The 18295-nt window shown below is 42.2% G+C and overlaps 1 protein-coding gene and 1 pseudogene across 1 annotated transcript in view; one reads left to right on the top strand and one right to left on the bottom strand.

Moving 5' to 3' along the window:
- LOC139180898 (A-kinase anchor protein 17B-like) overlaps positions 1–16554 on the bottom strand; it is a 60519-nt gene extending 43965 nt beyond the window's left edge. The window contains exon 1 of the mRNA XM_070783491.1: positions 15530–16554. The gene's annotated coding sequence lies outside the window, so the exon portion shown is untranslated. The remainder of the gene's footprint in view (positions 1–15529) is intronic.
- LOC139181216 (putative RNA-binding protein 15B) lies at positions 85–14900 on the top strand (annotated as a pseudogene).
- Positions 16555–18295: the final 1741 nt, after the last annotated feature.

Here is an 18295-nt window from a genome sequence, read left to right on the forward strand (position 1 = left end):
GGACAGTGAATCCATAACCACAGGCAGCAGATGAAATCTTTTGGCCCAGCTCCAGGCGGTGGGGCACGGCCTGGATCCTGCAGCATGGGGCTGGGGTCCATAGCTGGGCAGCACGAAGGTGGGCACGCCTAGCACCCCGGAGAAGCTGAAACCCCGCACGAAGATTCGGTCAGCGTGAGTCACACGCTCGCCCACGTAGTAGAACACGGGCGCATCGGCCTTGGCTTCCGCCGCCTCGCATCGGCTCCACGAGCGCCCAGCAGCTGTCCATTGTCCGCGCGCCGGCCCCAGCCCTTTCAGCCGGCAGCCCAGCCGAGCCCCCGCTGCCAGCGCTGCCAGCGCCACTCTGTTTCACGCCTTAACAGCCTGTATATATTCCTTGAAGAAATGTCTATTTAAGTCCTTTGTCTGCTTTATACTTTGATTATTTGATTTTTTTTTTTTTTTTTTTGCTGTTGAGTTGTAGAAGTTTCTCATATATTTGGTATATTAACCCCTTACCAGATATATGGTTTGCAAATATTTTCTCCCATTCCATAGGTTGTCTTTTGACTCTTTAATGCAGTGAAGCTTTTTAGTTTGATGCAGTCTCATTTGTCTGTTTTTGCTTTTGTTCCTTATGCTTTCGACGTCATATCCATGAAATGACTGCCAAGACCCATGTTATGAAACTTTTCCCCTATGTCTTTTTTTTTAACTGCTGTTTCTGGTCTTACACTTAAATCTTTAATCCATTTTTAGTTGATTTTGTGTATGCTGTAACACAAGGGTCCAATTTCATTCTTTTGCATGTCTAGTTTTCCCAACACCATTTGGGTTTTTATTTTGTTGTTTTCAATGTTTTAATTTTTATTTTTTACTGCTTTGTCTTATTTTTTGATGTTTATAAGATTTTTTTTTATTTTTTTCCCTTAAGTTATTACAAAATATTAGCTATATTCCCTGTGTCCTAACACTGTTTGCCAAAGAGACCATCCTTTCCTCATTGTGTACTCTTGTTGACTGTAAGTATGTTGATATATTGTTGGACTCTCAATTATGTTCCCCTGGTGTATGTCTATTTTTATGCCAGTACCGTACTGTTTTAATTACTGTCACTTTGTAATGTGTTTTGAAATCAAGACATATGATGCCTCCAGCTTTTTCCTTCTTTCTCAAGATTGCTTTGGCTATTCAAGATCCCTTGTGGTTCCATATGAATTTTAGGATTGTTTTACTATTTCTGTAAAAAAGTGCCATTGGGGTGTTAGTAGGGATTGCATTGAATCTATAGATCACTTTGGATAGAATGGATATTTTTCTCTAAGATGGCCCTCAAGAATCCCTTCCCAGTGGTATTCATTCACTTGTGTATCACTTCCCCTTAAATGTGAGCTCAATCTAGTTAATCACTTCTAATGATAGAATATGGCAAAAATTATGAGATGTCACTTCTAAGATTAGGTTACAAGAAAACTCTGACTTCTCTCTAATTTTCTCTCTCCTTCTTTCTCTCTCTCTCTCTCTTCCTCTCAGGGAACCTAAATGCCTATAAAGAGGCCCATATGGCAAGGAGCTGAGGGAGGCTTCTAACCAACAAGCATGGAGGAACTGAGGCCCTCAGTCAACAGCCCATGAGGAACTAAATCCTGGTAACAATAACATGAATGTACCTGGAATCAGATTCTTCCTCAGTTGAAACTTCAAATGGGAGCTTTGTGAGCCTCTGAGTCAGAAGCACTCAGCTAGGCTGTGCCCAGATTCCTGACACACAAAACTGATATGATAAATGTTTGTTGGCAGTTCCCTGACAATCCAGTAGTTAAGGCTTCATGCTTCCACTGCAGGGGGCACAGGTTTGAACCCTGGTAGGGAAACAAAGATTCCCATATCCCTCACAGCCAAAACTAAATAACTTAAAAAATTAAAATTAAAAAATAAATGTTTGTTGTTCTAAATCACTGAGTTTGGGAGTAAATTGTTATGCAGAAATAGGTAACCAGCACAGTAACCAATTTCCATTGTCACTCTCCTGACACTATGTCTGCTTCCCTTGCTTGGAGCCTCTCATTCTCCATTACCAGCTGCTCCCCTACATAGATTTCCTCTTCATCCCTCTCAGGTTCTGACTCCTCACATCAGGCTGCCCCTCCCTGACAATACCTGCATCCACTTGTTTAGACTCAGATCCACCCTCTGCAGGGACACGTCCTCACTCTGTTGGATCTCCAAGACCCCAGTCTGCACCCCACAACACTCCCCACCATGGATGTCCACCTTGCTCCATCTCACCTAATGGCTTTAGGACTGGATTTTTCAGGAAGGTTAGGCAAAAGGACAGTTGTTGTTTAGTTGCTTAGTCCTATCTGACTCTTTGTGACCCCATAGACTGCAGCATGACAGGTTTGCCCTTCTTTGGGATTGGAATGAAAACTGAGCTTTTCCAGTGTGTGCGTTTTGATTTTTAACATATATATATATATTGTCAAGTTATCTTCCAAAAATCTTACATCAATTTATACTCTAGTCTCTCTCCTTCACCCTGTCCTTTCCTCATCTCATAGAATGCTCATTGGTTTTTTCTTTCTCGTACTGTTTCTAGGTCTCATCCCAATGAAATGTCAAATGGTTCAATTCTTAAAACCCTTGCTGGGTTTCTCTGAACTGGTATGTCTAAATAGAGAGCTTGTTATTGTTGCTTTGTTAAGTCCCTAAGTCATTATGACTCTTTTAGGATCCCATGGACTATAGCCCACCAGGCTCCTCTGTCCATGGGATTTCCCAGGCAAGAATACTGGAGTGGGTTGCCATTTTCTTCTCCAGGGGATCTTCCTGACCCAGGGACTGAACCTGCATCTCCTGCATTGGCAGGTGGATTCCTTAACACCAGGGAAGCACCCAAATAGAGAGTATTTTCCCCTTAAAATGCAAACCCTCTTTCATGCTTACTGACAGTGATGGGCTTCAATCTTTGGTCAGTGAGCTATGATGCAGAAAACTGTAAAGGAGGAAAGAGAAAGTACGTGTTTATGAAGAACAGCAGTATGCTATCCAACAGTTGGTGACAAGAACATACATTTAAATTGTAGATCTACAGGAACTTTTTCAAAAAGGGTACCCTTTGTTAAGTCCTGAATTAGGACATACCAAGTCAAGAAGGAGCCGTGTCTTCCTCAGCCCTTCTTTTAGCGTTTAGGTTGAAATTTGTGCACATATATACATTTCCTCTACCAGGAGCTCTGGTTATTCTGGTTTTATGACTCTGTCTCTTAAACAAATTCGTTTAATTAATATGTATTATTAATATAATTATTATCAATAAGTAATGATACATTGTATAATATATAGTGTTATATATATTACACATATACTTTATATATAATATAATACCTAATTATATATAATATAATACCTAATTATATATAATATAATACATAATTATGATATTATAATACATATGGTATGTGATATATATGTAAAATATTATAATATATATGTGATATATAGTATATAACCTACTATGCTATACTACATATGTAACTTAAAACATGATATATATTATATAATGACATTAAATACATAATTATTAATATATCACAAAATATAATATATAACATATGTTAAAATTATATTGTATAACATATAATATACATAATTATGTTAATATAAATAACATAAAATATAAAAGTTATAATCTATAATAATCTATATTATATATTTTAATTACATTATAGTGTAAGTGGATAAGACTCTTGAGTCCCTTGGACTGCAAGAAGATCCAACCAGTCCATCCTAAAGAAAATCAGTCCTAAATATTGTTTGGAAGGACTGATGCTGTAACTGAAGCGCCATTACTTTGGTCACCTAATGTGAAGAACTGACTCCTTGGGAAAGACCCTGATGCTGGGAAAAATTGAAGGCATGAGGAGAAGGGGAAGACAGGATGAGATGGTTGGATGGCATCACTGACTCGATGGACATGAGTTTGAGCATGCTCCGGGTGTTGGTGATGGACAGAGAAGCCTGGCGTGCTACAGTTCATGGGGTGGCAAAGAGTCAGACACGACTGAGTGATGAACTGATTGAGTGTTCATGGGATTCTCAAGGCAAGTATTCTGAAGTGGTTTTCCATTCCCTTCTCCAGTGGAGCATGTTTTGTCAGAACTCTCCACTATGACCCATCCGTCTTGGGTGGCCCTACACGGCATGGCTCAATAGTTTCACTGAGTTAGACAAAGCTGTGGTCCCTGTCCAAGAGACTCTTAAAGAGTCTTCTCCAGCACCACAGTCCGAAAGCGTGAGTTCTTCCACACTTAGCCAGGTGACACTAGTGGTAAAGAACCTGCCTGCTAAGGCAGGAGATGCCTGAGACAAGGGTTGGATCCCTGAGTCAGGAGAATTCCCTGGAGGAGGGTATGGCAATCCACTCCAGTATTCTTGCCTGGAGAATCCTATGGACAGAGGAGGCTGGTAGGCTACAGTCCATAGCATTGCAGAGTCAGACACGACTGAAGTGACTTAGTACGCATTCATGCACAGTATTCTTTATGGTCCAAACTCACATCTGTACATGACTCCTGGAAAAACCATAGCTTTTACTATATGGACCTTTGTCAACAAAGTGATGTCTCTGCTTTTTAATACACTGTCTAGGTTTGTCACAGTTTTTCTTCCAAGGATCAAGCATCTTTTAACTTCATGGCTGCAGTCACCATCTGCAGTGATTTTGGAGCCCAAGAATAAAGTTTGTCACTGTTTCCATTTTTTTCCCATCTATTTGCCATGAATTGATGGGACCAGATGTCATGATCTTCGTTTTTTGAACGTTGAGTTTTAGGCCAGATTTTTCACTCTCTTCTTTCACCTTCATCAAGAGGCTCTTTAGTTCCTCTTTCCTTTCTGCCATAAGGGTGCTGTCATCTGCATATCTGAGGTTATTGATATTTCTCCCAGCAATATTTATTCCAGCCTGGCATTTTGCATAATGTACTCTGCATATAAGTTAAATAAGCAAGGTGAGACTATACAGCCTTGATGTACTCCTTTCCCAACTTTTAACCATTGTTCCATGTCTGGTTCTAACTGTTGCTTATAATATAAGTAAGTATTCATATATAATTAATTATAAACAAAATATTATATATTACATTACATCTTATATATTATATTGTATATTATCATATTGATTTCATATATTATATCATATATAATTAATTATACTATATAATAATACATTATATATTCATATATAATTATAATAATTGTATATTATATATTACATTGTATACATTAAATAATATATTGTGCTTAGTTATAATATATATTATATTTAAAGTATAACACATAATTATAAATATTATTATATAGTATATATTATATAATAAATATAATAAAGCACTTATGAAATGCTGTTAATTCATCCCATCCTTACAACAGCATTATGGACTTGAAATTTCTGCCCCTACTTAACTCATGGGGAAGAACTGAACCTCCCACCATGTGACTTACCCAAGGACATACAGCTAGTTAGTGGCAAAACTGGGAGTGGAACTCAACTCTTCTGACTCCAGACCCTGAGATCTTTCTACACCATTGTACTAGCTCTCTGAGTTCTTCTCCTTCAAAGAAGTGTTCCTGAAGACTGAGCTCTGCTTCCAAAGTGGATCCTGAATTGGTAAGAACCTCTGCCCAGCCTGGCAGACTCAATCTGGCCTGCTTTTCAGTTGTTTGGAAGTGATCTGTCCTGGGATTTACCTGCAGCTTTTTATGGCATCACTACAATACAGTTTTTTTAATGTCTTGGGTACACTAAGATTATTACTGAAAAATACAAATTAAACAGAAAGCAAAGAGAGAAAAATCCAAAATGTTCATCAGTAACACCATGTTGGGGATTGGTTTTGCTGTTCAGTGGTGAACTTTAAGAAAATAAACCAGATGTCATTGAAATAAATTAAATGTCCTTCATAGGGGACTGGTTAAATAAACTGCATAAATAAACTGCAGTACAAAGAAGTACTATACAGATGTTAAGAAAAGAATAAGACAAATAAATATAAGGAGTGATTTCTAAGCTATATTGTTAAATTAAAACAGATAAAGAGGGAAAAAACAGTGTCAATAGTACCCTATTATTTGTGATATATTTATATATGTATAGGATAATAGAATATCTCCAGAGTGATACACAAAAATTGGAAATGATGAATGTTCCTGGGAAAGACAAATGAGTGACAAGGATGGGATGGAGACTTCCTTTTCACTATCTCTTTATACCATTTGTTTATACCATCTGAATTTTTACCATATACCTGTATTACCTGTTAAAAATATTTTTAGTTATACAGTGCTTTACATTTTTAAAATATTTTAAATATATGACTTTATTTAATATACATGCAATTCAGGTAGTAAATCTTGTGCCTTTCTCATGGAGAACTTAAAACTGGTTTCTGCTCAACCTACTTTCCAGCTTCCCCTCTCTCCAGACCCTGCACACTCTAGACACACCTTAGAGAAGACTGATCTACACTTCCCCTCTCTCCTGCCATCAGGGCCTCCAACTCCACTCTCACTCTCTTCTAATTAATGTAACTAGGTTCTGTGTTCCATAATTACAGGGTTTGTCAGTGAAATCAATAGTTGCCTCCCTTGCGACAATGACATTTTAGCTCCCTCAGTCTCCCCAGAGCCCAGCAGCTTCTCTGTGCCAACAAAACTCCCAAGACTATTAACATGTTCCTTGGCTCTCACTCATGTTCATGCATGCAAGTAAATGAGCAGATTCTCAAATCACATGATCTCATACACCCTATCCATGATTATTGTTGTTATTTAGTCACTAAGTTGTGCCCAATTCTTTTGCAACCCCATGGACTGTAGCACTCCAAGCTCCTCTGCCCGTGGGATTTCCCAGGCAAGAACAGTGGAGTGGGTTGCCATTTCCTTCTCCAGGGGATCTTCCCAACCCAGGGATCAAACCCATGTCTCCTGCTTGGCAGGCAGATTCTTTACTGCTAAGCCACCTGGGAAGACCCTATCCATGATTATTTGGAGATAAAATTACAATCAAATATGTATTTTTAAGACTTTATCAAGGTATAGTTTCAGTTCAGTTCCATTCAGTCACTAAATCATGTCCAACTCTTTGCGACCCCATTACCGCAGCATGCCAGGGTTCCCTGTCCATCATCAACTCCCAGAGCTTGCTCAAACTCATGTCCATCAAGTCGGTGATGCCATCCAACCATCTCATTCTCTATCGTCCCCTTCTCCTCCTGCCTTCAATCTTTCCCAGCCTCAGGGTTTTTTCCAATGAGTCAGTTCTTTGTATCAGGCAGCCAAAGTATTGTTTACATATTACAAGGTATTGTTTACATAATACAAAATCCAGCATTGTATGCCTATGATTAAGTGTTTTTTAGTAAATGTGATTTACTCAATCACATTTAGTTAATGTGATTTATGTGATTTTTAGTAAATACAAATATGTATTGTTTACATATTGCAAGGTATAGTTTACATTTTACAAACCCAGCATTGTATGCCTATGGTTACATGATTTTTAGTAAATGTAAAGAGTTATATTTTTTAATAATGTTTTTCATGTATTCTTTTGATGATGACTTGAAGAACCTAACATAAGATATCCTACATCATATTAGGTTTCTGATATGACTCAATTTCTTTCTTCTTTTTTTAAAAATTTTTTATTTTTTGGCCACTTCACGTGGCCTGTGGGATCCTGGTTCCCTGCTCAAGGATCAAATCCATGTCCCCTGCATTGTAAGCATGGAGTCTTAACTACTGGACTGCCAGAGAAGTCCCTCAATTTCTTTCTTCTGACTTCAACTCCCAAATTTGTTTCCTGCTCTACTCCTTAATGAAAGAGATCTAATCCTATTGTTCCTTAAAACCAGAGCATGTCAGAGTTGGTAGGACCCTTAGAAATCAACTAGAGATGGGAAAGTTTGCCTAAAGTCATATAACAGGTAAATAGCAGAATCAGAGCTAAAATCCAGGATTCTTGCCCTTAGCCCCCATAACTTCAAACTATGGGACAGAGCCTCTTCTCTTAAGTGCTGGTAGTGTCCTGGAAATCAATACACCAACTACCATCAATCAATTTGTCCAGCTAAATCTAAAGATCTGATGATGGAGGAAGGGCTTGGGTTGAGGATGGGCCTAGAAAACAGGTAGGAAATATAAGCTCTTTCCTTCACAATTCTTCTGGGTGAATTTACCACTTCATGGGAAATAGATGGGGAAACAGTGGAAACAGTGTCAGACTTTATTTTTCTTGGGCTCCAAAACCACTACAGATGGTGACTGCAGCCATGAAATTAAAAGACGCTTGCTCCTTGGAAGGAAAGTTACGACCAACCTAGATAGCATATTCAAAAGCAGAGACATTACTTTGCTAACAAAGGTCCGTCTAGTCAAGGCTATGGTTTTTCCTGTGGTCATGTATGGATGTGAGAGTTGGACTGTGAAGAAGGCTGAGCACCAAAGAATTGGTGCTTTTGAACTGTGGTGTTGGAGAAGACTCTTGAGAGTCCCTTGGACTGCAAGGAGATCCAACCAGTCCATTCTGAAGGAGATCAGCCCTGGGATTTCTTTGGAAGGAATGATTCTAAAGCTGAAACTCCAGTACTTTGGCCACCTCATGCGAAGAGTTGACTCATTGGAAAAGACCCTGATGCTGGGAGGGATTCGGGGCAGGAGAAGGGGACGACAGAGGATGAGATGGCTGGATGGCATCACTGACTTGATGGACGTGAGTCTGAGTGAACTCCAGGAGTTGGTGATGGACAGGGAGGCCTGGCATGCTGCGATTCACGGGGTCGCAGAGTCAGACACGACTGAGCGACTGATCTGATCTGATCTGATCACAATTCTTCTGGGTGAATTTCTTTCTTCTAATTTAGCGTGATTAACCAAGATAGTTTCTTTTCTGTCCAGAGAAGGACCTTATAATCACTAGTCAAGAGTATCTATTATTATTATTGCATTTTCTCCAGTATATGTTAACAAGATGTGAAGGTGGTATGAAACAGTAGTAAATGAAACCAACAAAGTCACTGCTTCCTGCTTTTGTCAAAAATTACGCTAAAATTAGCCTCTATTCCCCATGGATTTGAGCCAGAGAAAGCAATTTCGCTTCTCATTTTGTTTTTCTAGCAATCAGTTTGTAACAATTAAGCTATTGGTAATAAAGCAAGAAGTATACTTTATATATTTTTATGACCAAAACACATTGTTTTCTAATTTCAATGATAGTGGCAATTGTTGTCACCATAGTAGGAGGGACCTTGCCAACAACAGTTCTGAGGTACTGAATATGGCATTCTGAACTTCAGAAGAAAACTCCAAAGTGTTCAGATTGACATGGAATCACTGTCAACTGTTTTTTTCTAATTTTTATTAGAAGTCATGCTTTCCCCCCATAATTCCCATCTAAGAAAAAGCAGATTTTTATGTATAAAGATGTTCATCAGAATTTTTATGAGTGAAATCTTAGAAATAATTAGAAGTCATTAAATAAGATATGATAATTTCATAAAAGAGAATTTTATGCATCCATTAAAGTCACATTTTCAAATATTTTGTTCATTTTTTTAAATGTTTTCCCAGGTGTGTCTTAGAGATGACTATAAGATTTTTTAAATATTTACTTATTTGGCTGCACCAGGTTTTAGCTGTGGCATGTAGAATCTAGTTTGCTGACCAGGGATCAAACCTGGGCCCTCTGCACTGGGACTGCAGAGTCCCAGCCACTGGACCACCAATGAAGTTCATAAAAGAGAATGTTATGCAGCCATTAAAGTTACATTTTCAAATATTTTGTTCAGTTTTAGTTTCTTTACTGAGATATAATTTATATACCATAAAATTCACCGGTTTAAAGTGTTTATATTCAAAGCTTTTTAGTGTATTTACAAAACTGTGGAATGATCACTGTAACCTAATTTTAAAATATTTTTCATCCCCCCAAAGAGAAATTTGTACCTATTAGCAGTCACTCTCCATATCTCCAACCTATAAATTTATAAGAAAATACATGACTGCCCTGGTGGCACAGTGGATAGGAATTTGCCTGCCAATGCAAGGGACATGAGTTTGATCCCTGGTCCAGGAAAAATCCACATGCTGTGGGCAACTAAAGCCCCTGTGCCACAATTACTGAGCCTGCACTCTAGAGACCCCAAGCCACAACTAATGAGCCCCTGTGCCCCAACTACCGAAGCGGGCGCACTTAGAGCCCATGCTCCACAACAAGAGAAGCTGCTGCAATGAGAAGCCCACGCACCCCAACAAAGAGCAGCCCCTGCTCACTGCATCAAGAAAAAGCCTGCACACAACAGGGAAGACCTAGGGCAAGCCAAAATAAACAAACAGCTGTTTTTTCAAAAAGAAAAATATAAATAACTCAAAAGACGACTGGACAAAGGAAAGCAACCACAGAATAGGGGATACAAATGAATAATATACACATGAAAAGATGTTCAACTTGGTAGGTAATAAAGGAAATAAAGGAAATCAACACAAGAAACACTTTCCCCCTAATCAGATGGGCGGAAATGAAAAAGACTGATAACATCTGGTACTAGTAAGGGTGTGGGGAAAGAGGTATCCTCAGACACTGCTGGCCGGAGTCTGAGTTGTTAACAACTGTTTTTGGAAAATAATCTGAATCCTTTTATTCACTATTTTTAAAGCACATATCACTGGGGTCAGCAACTCCACTTTGGAAATCTATCCTATAGTGATTAAAGGAGTATAAAGAACCAGTATGTAAGGGTGTATGTACAAGACTGGTTTCTACAAGGACTGCAAATTGCAGAGCAGTGTGTATAGTACGATCCTACCTTTGTGCTGGGCACTGCTCTTGGCATAAGCAATACATGCCTACTTTCAGGCCTCCTAGCAACCCTATGATGGCAAACAATAGTCTCACTCTCCATGGGGAAGCTGGGGCTTGGAGAAGTGAAGCAACTTGCTTTGGGTCTTATACCAAATGGCAGAGCCAGGACTCATACCTAGGTCCACCTGACCCCCAACCAAGATATCTGCCAAGAATGATAACTTCCTGGTTATCATTACCCTCCTTTATTGGGGGGTGGTGGTGGTTAATCTTCGGGGACATCAGTTTTTAAGATGCAATGTGAACTCCTGTCTCAGTGAAAAGGGTGGAAGTTTGTGATGCGAGAATTGGGTGAGAGAATAGTAAGTGGGGGATTGGATTGTGGGGAACATATAAAATTCACTAATTTATCCATCCAACAAATACTTATTAGCCTTTACTATATGACAGGGACTGTTTAAAGCATGCGGAGGGGATTCATCAATGATCAAACAGAGAAAAATCTCAGCCCTTGAAAACTTACCTTTGGTGGGGACGAGGCAGACAATTAACAAATTATACCTTCTGTAACAAAATATACTCAATATATAATTATATTATAAAATATAAATATATATAAAGATAGGGATACTATGGAAATGGTGAATAGAGCTATGGAAGAAAATAAAGCAGGGAAAAGGGGTGGGGAGATGGGGGTGTTGGAAGGGATACTGTGATTATAGAAATGGTGGCCAGAAAAGGACTCATTGAGAAGGAAATATTTAAGCAAAGAGCTGAAGGATATGAGACAAGAGCCATGCAGATACATGGTGGGGAGGCAGGGGGGAGGCAGAAGAGCATTGTAGTAGGGAGAGCAAGGGACCAGGTAGTAAAAGTCTACCTAATATGTCCAATGAGGAGAGAGGAGGCCCAGGGGCTGGGACTGAGGGATGGAGGGGGAGAGAAGTGGATAACGAGGTCAGAGAGGGATCTGGCAGCCAGACTGTACGTGCAGAAGCTTGGGGGTCATGACTTTACCTTGTCCTCAGAAGGAGATGAGGAACCATCGGAGCTATAAGAAGAAGACTGACAAGATGTGATGACCTTTTTTTTTTTTTTTTTTTTTTTACTTTTAAGAGGGCCACTGTGGCAGCTGTGTTAGAAAATTTTTTAAAAACGGAGGCAAGCATGGAAAAAGGAAGACCAAATGGAAGACTAATGCAACGATCAAGGAGAAAGGTGATGGTGGTTTTGATCCAGGTGGTAGAGGGGAGATACAAGAAGTGGTTAGATTCTGAATATATGTTGTGGGTAGAGTCAACAGGGTTTGCTGATTATTTAGATGTCTGATACGAGAGGAAAAGTCTTTGCATGAGAAGCTGGTAAATTGGACTTGCTATTTACTGAGATGGACTTCCCTGGTGGCCGAGCAGTAAAGAACCTGCCTGCCAATGCAGAAGATGCAGGTTTGATCCTTGGGTCAGGAAGATCCACCGAGAAGGAAATGGCAACCCATTGGAGAGGCAACCCACTCCAGTATTCTTGCCTGGAGAATCCCATGGACAGAGGAGCCTGGTGGATTACAGTCCATGGGGTTGCAAAAGAGTCAGATACAACTTAGCAAATAAACAACAACTATTTACTGAGATGGGAAGGGACTGTGGGAGGACCAGTCTGGTGCAGGGAGTAGGGGTGGGGAGGGGGCATACAGGCCAAGGATTTGATTGACTGGTATGAACTCACAAGGACAGGCCACTTAAGAAGACTCACCAGCTTCACTCCTTAAACCCTGTTGTGAATGAAACCCAGAAAGCTTAGGACTAGCTTACATTCAGGGATACCCTGACAGTGAGGACTGGGGCCATCCTTTTCATCCTGAGGTGAAACTGAAAGTGTTAGTTGCTCATTTGTGTCCAACTCTTTGTGACCCCGTGGACTGTAGCCCACGAGGCTCCTCTGTCCATGGGATTCTCCAGGGGAGAATACTAGAGTGGGTTGTCAGGCCTTCCTCCAGGGCATCTTCTCAACCCAGGGATTGAATCCAGGTCTCCTGCATTGCAGGTGGATTCTTTACCGTCTGAGCCACCAGGGAAGCATCCTGAGGTGCATCTGACTAAAAGCAAAAGAGGAAAAACAACTAAGTAAAAAACTAAAAATTTCTTATATATCTGTACAGCGAATATAAATGGAAAGCCCAGCACCAGGCATTATGGAAGATGCCACAAGGAAAGGTGTCTGTAGATGGCAGAGAGCAATGGCCTCTCCCAAGTAGAGATGGGAAATCATGGTAGGCAGAATACTACCATATCTTAACACAGTGGCTTGCTTTCCAGACAAGATATAAAGGTTGTGAGCCTTCACCAATTTTTCCAGGGGAAAGAGAGCTCATTTCCTTTCCCTGGCAGTTGGCCCTTCTCAAATTGGGAAGAATTCTCCTTCTTCACTCAATGTCACTTTTACAGCCTCCTCTGGAGACTTCCTAAAATTCCCGCTCTCAGATTTTCCATTTATGTTGATGCTTGCATTACATGCAAAACCCTTTTAGAAATCCCAATGTATTATAGGGCTTCCCAGGTGGCGCTAGTGGTTAAGAACCCACCTGCCAATACAAGAGACAGGAGACCCAGGTTTGATCCCTGACTCAGGAAGACCCCTGAAGAAGGGAATGGCAACCCGCTGCAGTATTCTTGCCTGGAGGATCCCACGGACAGAGGAGCCTCTCGTGCTGCAGTGGGACGTGCTAGAGTGGGACAAGACAGTGACTGAGCACACACGCACAACATATTATACAATTTCAAAGCATTAGTACCGCCTGCCTGTTAAGCAGAGAGAGCTGAAGGACAGGAGGAAAAAAGCAGTGGGGAAAACGTGCCAAGGAATCCCCTACATAACCCTCCAGAAAATTTGCTAAATATCTGACCGGTGCTCACAGTTTCATTGGTGTGATCCTTGGCACACAGAAGAGAAAGGACTCAAGGCCTGGGAGGACACGTGGAAGCGCCGGAGCCTCTCCAGTGATCGCGGAAGGGCCACCCACTCCCCTTATGAGGAGCGGAGCAGGACCAAGGGTGGTGGGCAGCCTGCGGACCGAGGCTCCGACCGCACCCCTGAGCGTAGCCACAAGGAAAACCATTCCAGTGAAGGGACCAAGGAGTCCAGCAGCAACTCCCTCAGCAACAGCCGACACGGCGGAGGAGTGGAGCCACCACCACCACGACGAGGCTCCCGACTCTTCCCAGGGGAAGAAGACCCGAGAGAGCGAGCGCAATCATCGGACCACTGAGGCCGAGCCCAAGCCTCTGGAAGAGCAAAAACACGAGACCAAAAAGCTCAAGAATCTTTCAGAGTATGCCCAGACGCTGCAGCTGGGTTGGAACGGGCTTCTGGTGTTGAAAAACAGCTGCTTCCTGACATCTATGCACATCCTAGAGGGGGACCAGGGGGTGATCAGCAGTCTCCTCAAAGACCATACTTCCGGGAGTAAGCTGACCCAGCTGAAGATTGCCCAGCGCCTTCGCCTGGACCAGCCCAAGCTCGATGAGGTCACACGACGCATCAAGCAGGGGAGCCCCAATGGCTACGCAGTGCTCCTGGTCACCCAGGCGACCCCCAGTGGGCCTGGCTCTGAGGGGATGCCTACGGTGGAGCCTGGCCTACAGAGGCGGCTTCTCAGGAACCTGGTCTCCTACTTGAAACAGAAGCAGGCTGCAGGGGTGATCAGCCTGCCAGCGGGTGGATCCAAGGGCAGAGACAGCACAGGCATGCTCTACGCCTTCCCGCCCTGTGACTTCTCACAGCAGTACCTCCAGTCAGCGCTGAGGACATTGGGCAAGCTAGAGGAGGAGCACATGGTGATAGTTATAGTGAGAGACACAGCTTAGCCCGAGCCTGGCTTTTCCAGCCTGTTTGTCATTAAAGCAGTTATTTTAAAATCTGACCACCGCTGCCCTGCCCCTCCAGCCCATACTACACCCTTGATTTGAATTCTCTGCTGGGTTACTCCATTTCATTTGGTAGGGGACCAAAGTCCTATCTCCCCACCAAAAACTAAGTTCTTAGGTTTGGGTTTTTTGCGGTTTTTTTTGTTTTTTTTTTTTTTTTACCGTGATGAGAAGGGACTTCTGTCATGTCGGCTTCTAGTGTATGAAATACTGTCTGCTGTGTTCTGTATTTTTTTATTTTTTGACTAACTGTATGGAAAATTGTCAGTAAAGCCTTTGTCAGAGGATGGATTTAAAAAAAAAAAAAAGAAGAGAAAGGACAGAAGAACCCCCACCAGGCATTATGGAAGATGCCACAAGGAAAGGTGTCTGTAGATGGCAGAGAGCAATGGGCATACAGGCCAAGGATTTGATTGACTGGTATGAACTTACAAGGACAGGCCACTTAAGAAGACTCACTAGCTTCACTCCTTAAACCCTGTTGTGAAAAAAAAAAAAAAAAAAAACCCTGTTGTGAATGAAACCCAGACAGCTTAGGACTAGCTTACATTCAGGGATACCCTGACAGTGAGGACTGAGGCCATCCTTTTCATCCTGAGGTGAAACTGAGGCTCAGCAGATAGCGCCTTTGGGACATGCTGAGGAGTAGCCTCTCCAGAGTCCCTCAATTGTGCCCCTGCCACCGGCCTGTTCACGGGAGGTTCGAGGAAACAAGAAACGAGAGATTGTAAAGGTCCCTCCAGCCATAGGAGTGAGGACCTCTTACCTTAACCGGAGGTCTTCTGGAATCTGAGACTAGGCCGCGTGGGCTTTCTGCTGAGTTCGTTTTTCGCTGTCCCGGTTTCCAGCACGATGGGCCTTTCCCTATGCTGGGTTTCTTCACCTTCTGTTTCTAGCGCCGGAGCTTCGCTGAGTTGGGCTCCTGCTGTGCTTGGCCTCTTCCGCGCGGAGGTTGTTTCAGCCAGGTTAAACCCGAGTCATGGCACCATAGATGTCACGCGAGTGTATGTTCCTCGGTTCTTAGTCTCCTCACAACAAAGATTTGGAGCGACGGACGTTAAAGCCCTCAGCGCGTCACAGCTCTCAGGTCTTTGTCAGGACAAAATACAGCCTAACATCTAGCCAATCACATCAAAGTACAGGCTAGGAGTCATCCAATCAGGGCAAAGTACAGACTAGGAGTCAACGTATCAGGGCCAAGTAAGAAGTCAGCCAATCATGGAAAACTATAGGCTAACTATCAGCCACTTAGAGCAAAGTACAGGCTAGGAGTCAGCCTATCAGGGCAAACAACTTGTTAGGAGTCAGCCAATCCGAGCAAGCTATAATTTAGGAGTCAGCCAATCCAGGCAAACTACTGCTTAGTATGCAGCCAATCAGGGCAAAGTATAGGGTCGTAGTTAGCCAATCAGGGTAAACTACCTTCTAGGAGTCAGCCAATCAGGACCAAGTACAGGCTAACAGTCAGCCAATCACATCAACATACAGTCTAGGAGTTAGCCAATGATGGCAAAGTATGGGCTAGTTGTCAGCCAATCAGGACAATGTACAGGCTATGAATCTGCCAATTTGGACCAAGTACAGGCTAGGAGGCAGCCAATCACATCAACGTTCAGTCTAGGAGTTAGCCAATCTGGGCAAAGTACAGGCTGCTGCTGCTGCTAAGTCGCTTCAGTCATGTCCAACTCTGTGTGACCCCAGAGATGGCAGCCCACCAGGCTCCCCCGTCCCTGGCATTCTCCAGGCAAGAACACTGGAGTGGGTTGCCATTTCCTTCTCCAATGCATGAAAGTGAAAAGTGAATGTGAAGTCGCTCAGTCGTGTCCGACTCCTAGCGACTCCATGAACTGCAGCCTACCAGGCTCCTCTGTCCATGGGATTTTCCAGGCAAGAGTACTGGAGTGGGGTGCCATTGCCTTTGTCAGCTAATCAAGGCAGTGTAGTGCCTGCTGTTGTTGTTCAGTTGCTAAGTCCTCTCAGACCCTTTGCAACACTATAGCAGCTACTTGGGCCTGAAGATTTCCTGAGAGTTTTTACATGATAAATTCAACTGTTTATTAAATATAGGGTGATTGAAATAAACCTAAGGGTTGAAGAGGAAAATGGCCCTGCCAACACCTTGATTTTTTATTTCTAGGCTCCAAAACTGAGACCGTAAGTTTCTTTTGTTTTTAAGCAATGCAGTTTTTAGTATTATGTTTTGGCCACCCTGAGAAAGTGGTACAATGTCTAGTGATCATCTTTTTTCAGTCTGTTTGAAATCTTCCTGGTTCTTGGTCTGATGAGTGATTTTTTATTAAAACCTTGATATTTGGAGTATTATGAGACTCTGGGTCCTATGTAAATGCTCTGTCTTAGCTGGCTTCCTCTGACACATTTGTTAGGGGAAGAGGAGATGCTGTCATACTCCCGCCAGGTAGTGGTAAAAGCCCAGGTTACCCCTGAGCTTCCTTTCACACCTTGGAGGGCTGCTGAGTGGGGCGTGAAGCCCCATCTCCCCACTCAGGCTCTGCTGGTACCTTGCTGGCCAAGAGGTATCAATGCTTTGTCACTGGCATCCACGTGGTTTCTAGTGACACCGTGAGGGGAGGTGGCCTCATTACTGCTGGGCAGCACTGAGGTCTTCACTCTCCCCCACACCTCCTCTGATGCCACTCTGACAGGCGGCTTGAGTGCTTCACTACAACATGGTGAGATGGAAATCTCAGCTTTCCACTTGGTCTTTGCTGATGGGGATAGGGGTGAGGCCACTTTTTTTTTTTTTTTTTTTTCTGTAATGCGAGTAAACTGGAGTAAAGCAGTTTTTGTCTAAGGCAGTTTTTGTCTAAACATTTTCTGTCATTCTAGTCTGTCCGTTTTCTGGTCTTTGGCTAAAGAAAGCAGGCTTTTCTTGGGGCTTTTATGTCTGCATTCATTACCAGTTCTGGGTTGCCACCTTCCTCAGGTCCAAGTCTAGGCTATCTGAGGCAAAAAGGAAACCCACAGAACTCACCACCAACTCATTCCTTGGGTCCTAAAATCCCTAGATGGGCTGTCTTCTTCTCTCCATCTTTCCAAGTCATCATATGACTGTTTCATATAGAATGTCAAGAGTTTTTTGTTGTATTGAACCAGAGAAATAGCAAAAAGAATGTGTATCCCACCTTCTAGAAAGCAGAAGTCCTGCGCTTAAAAAAAAAAAATTCAAAGAATATAGAACAAAGGTAAAAACACTTTCTCAGTCTCACTCATAATCAAGAAAAAAGGCAGTCTCAGGACCCAGGGATCTCTCTCTAAGGAAATACAACTCTTGGCTTTACTACCCTGTGGTCAACTGGGAAACTCCAAATACACACTTTAAAAAGAGTATTTTGAACTGCTTGTGTTCGTTCCTATTCATCGGGGTTTTTGTTTGTTCAAATTGAGCTCCACAGAACATGTTCCTCAAAATCACCTTGTGATGCTTATTAAAAATGCATTCAGGCCGACTGAGAGAGGAAGAGGAAAATGTGGACACAAACCAGGAGGAACACCATGTGAATCCTGAGGCAGA

Source organism: Bos indicus, chromosome X (assembly GCF_029378745.1).
Source record: "Bos indicus isolate NIAB-ARS_2022 breed Sahiwal x Tharparkar chromosome X, NIAB-ARS_B.indTharparkar_mat_pri_1.0, whole genome shotgun sequence".
Classification (NCBI taxonomy): Eukaryota; Metazoa; Chordata; class Mammalia; order Artiodactyla; family Bovidae; genus Bos; species Bos indicus.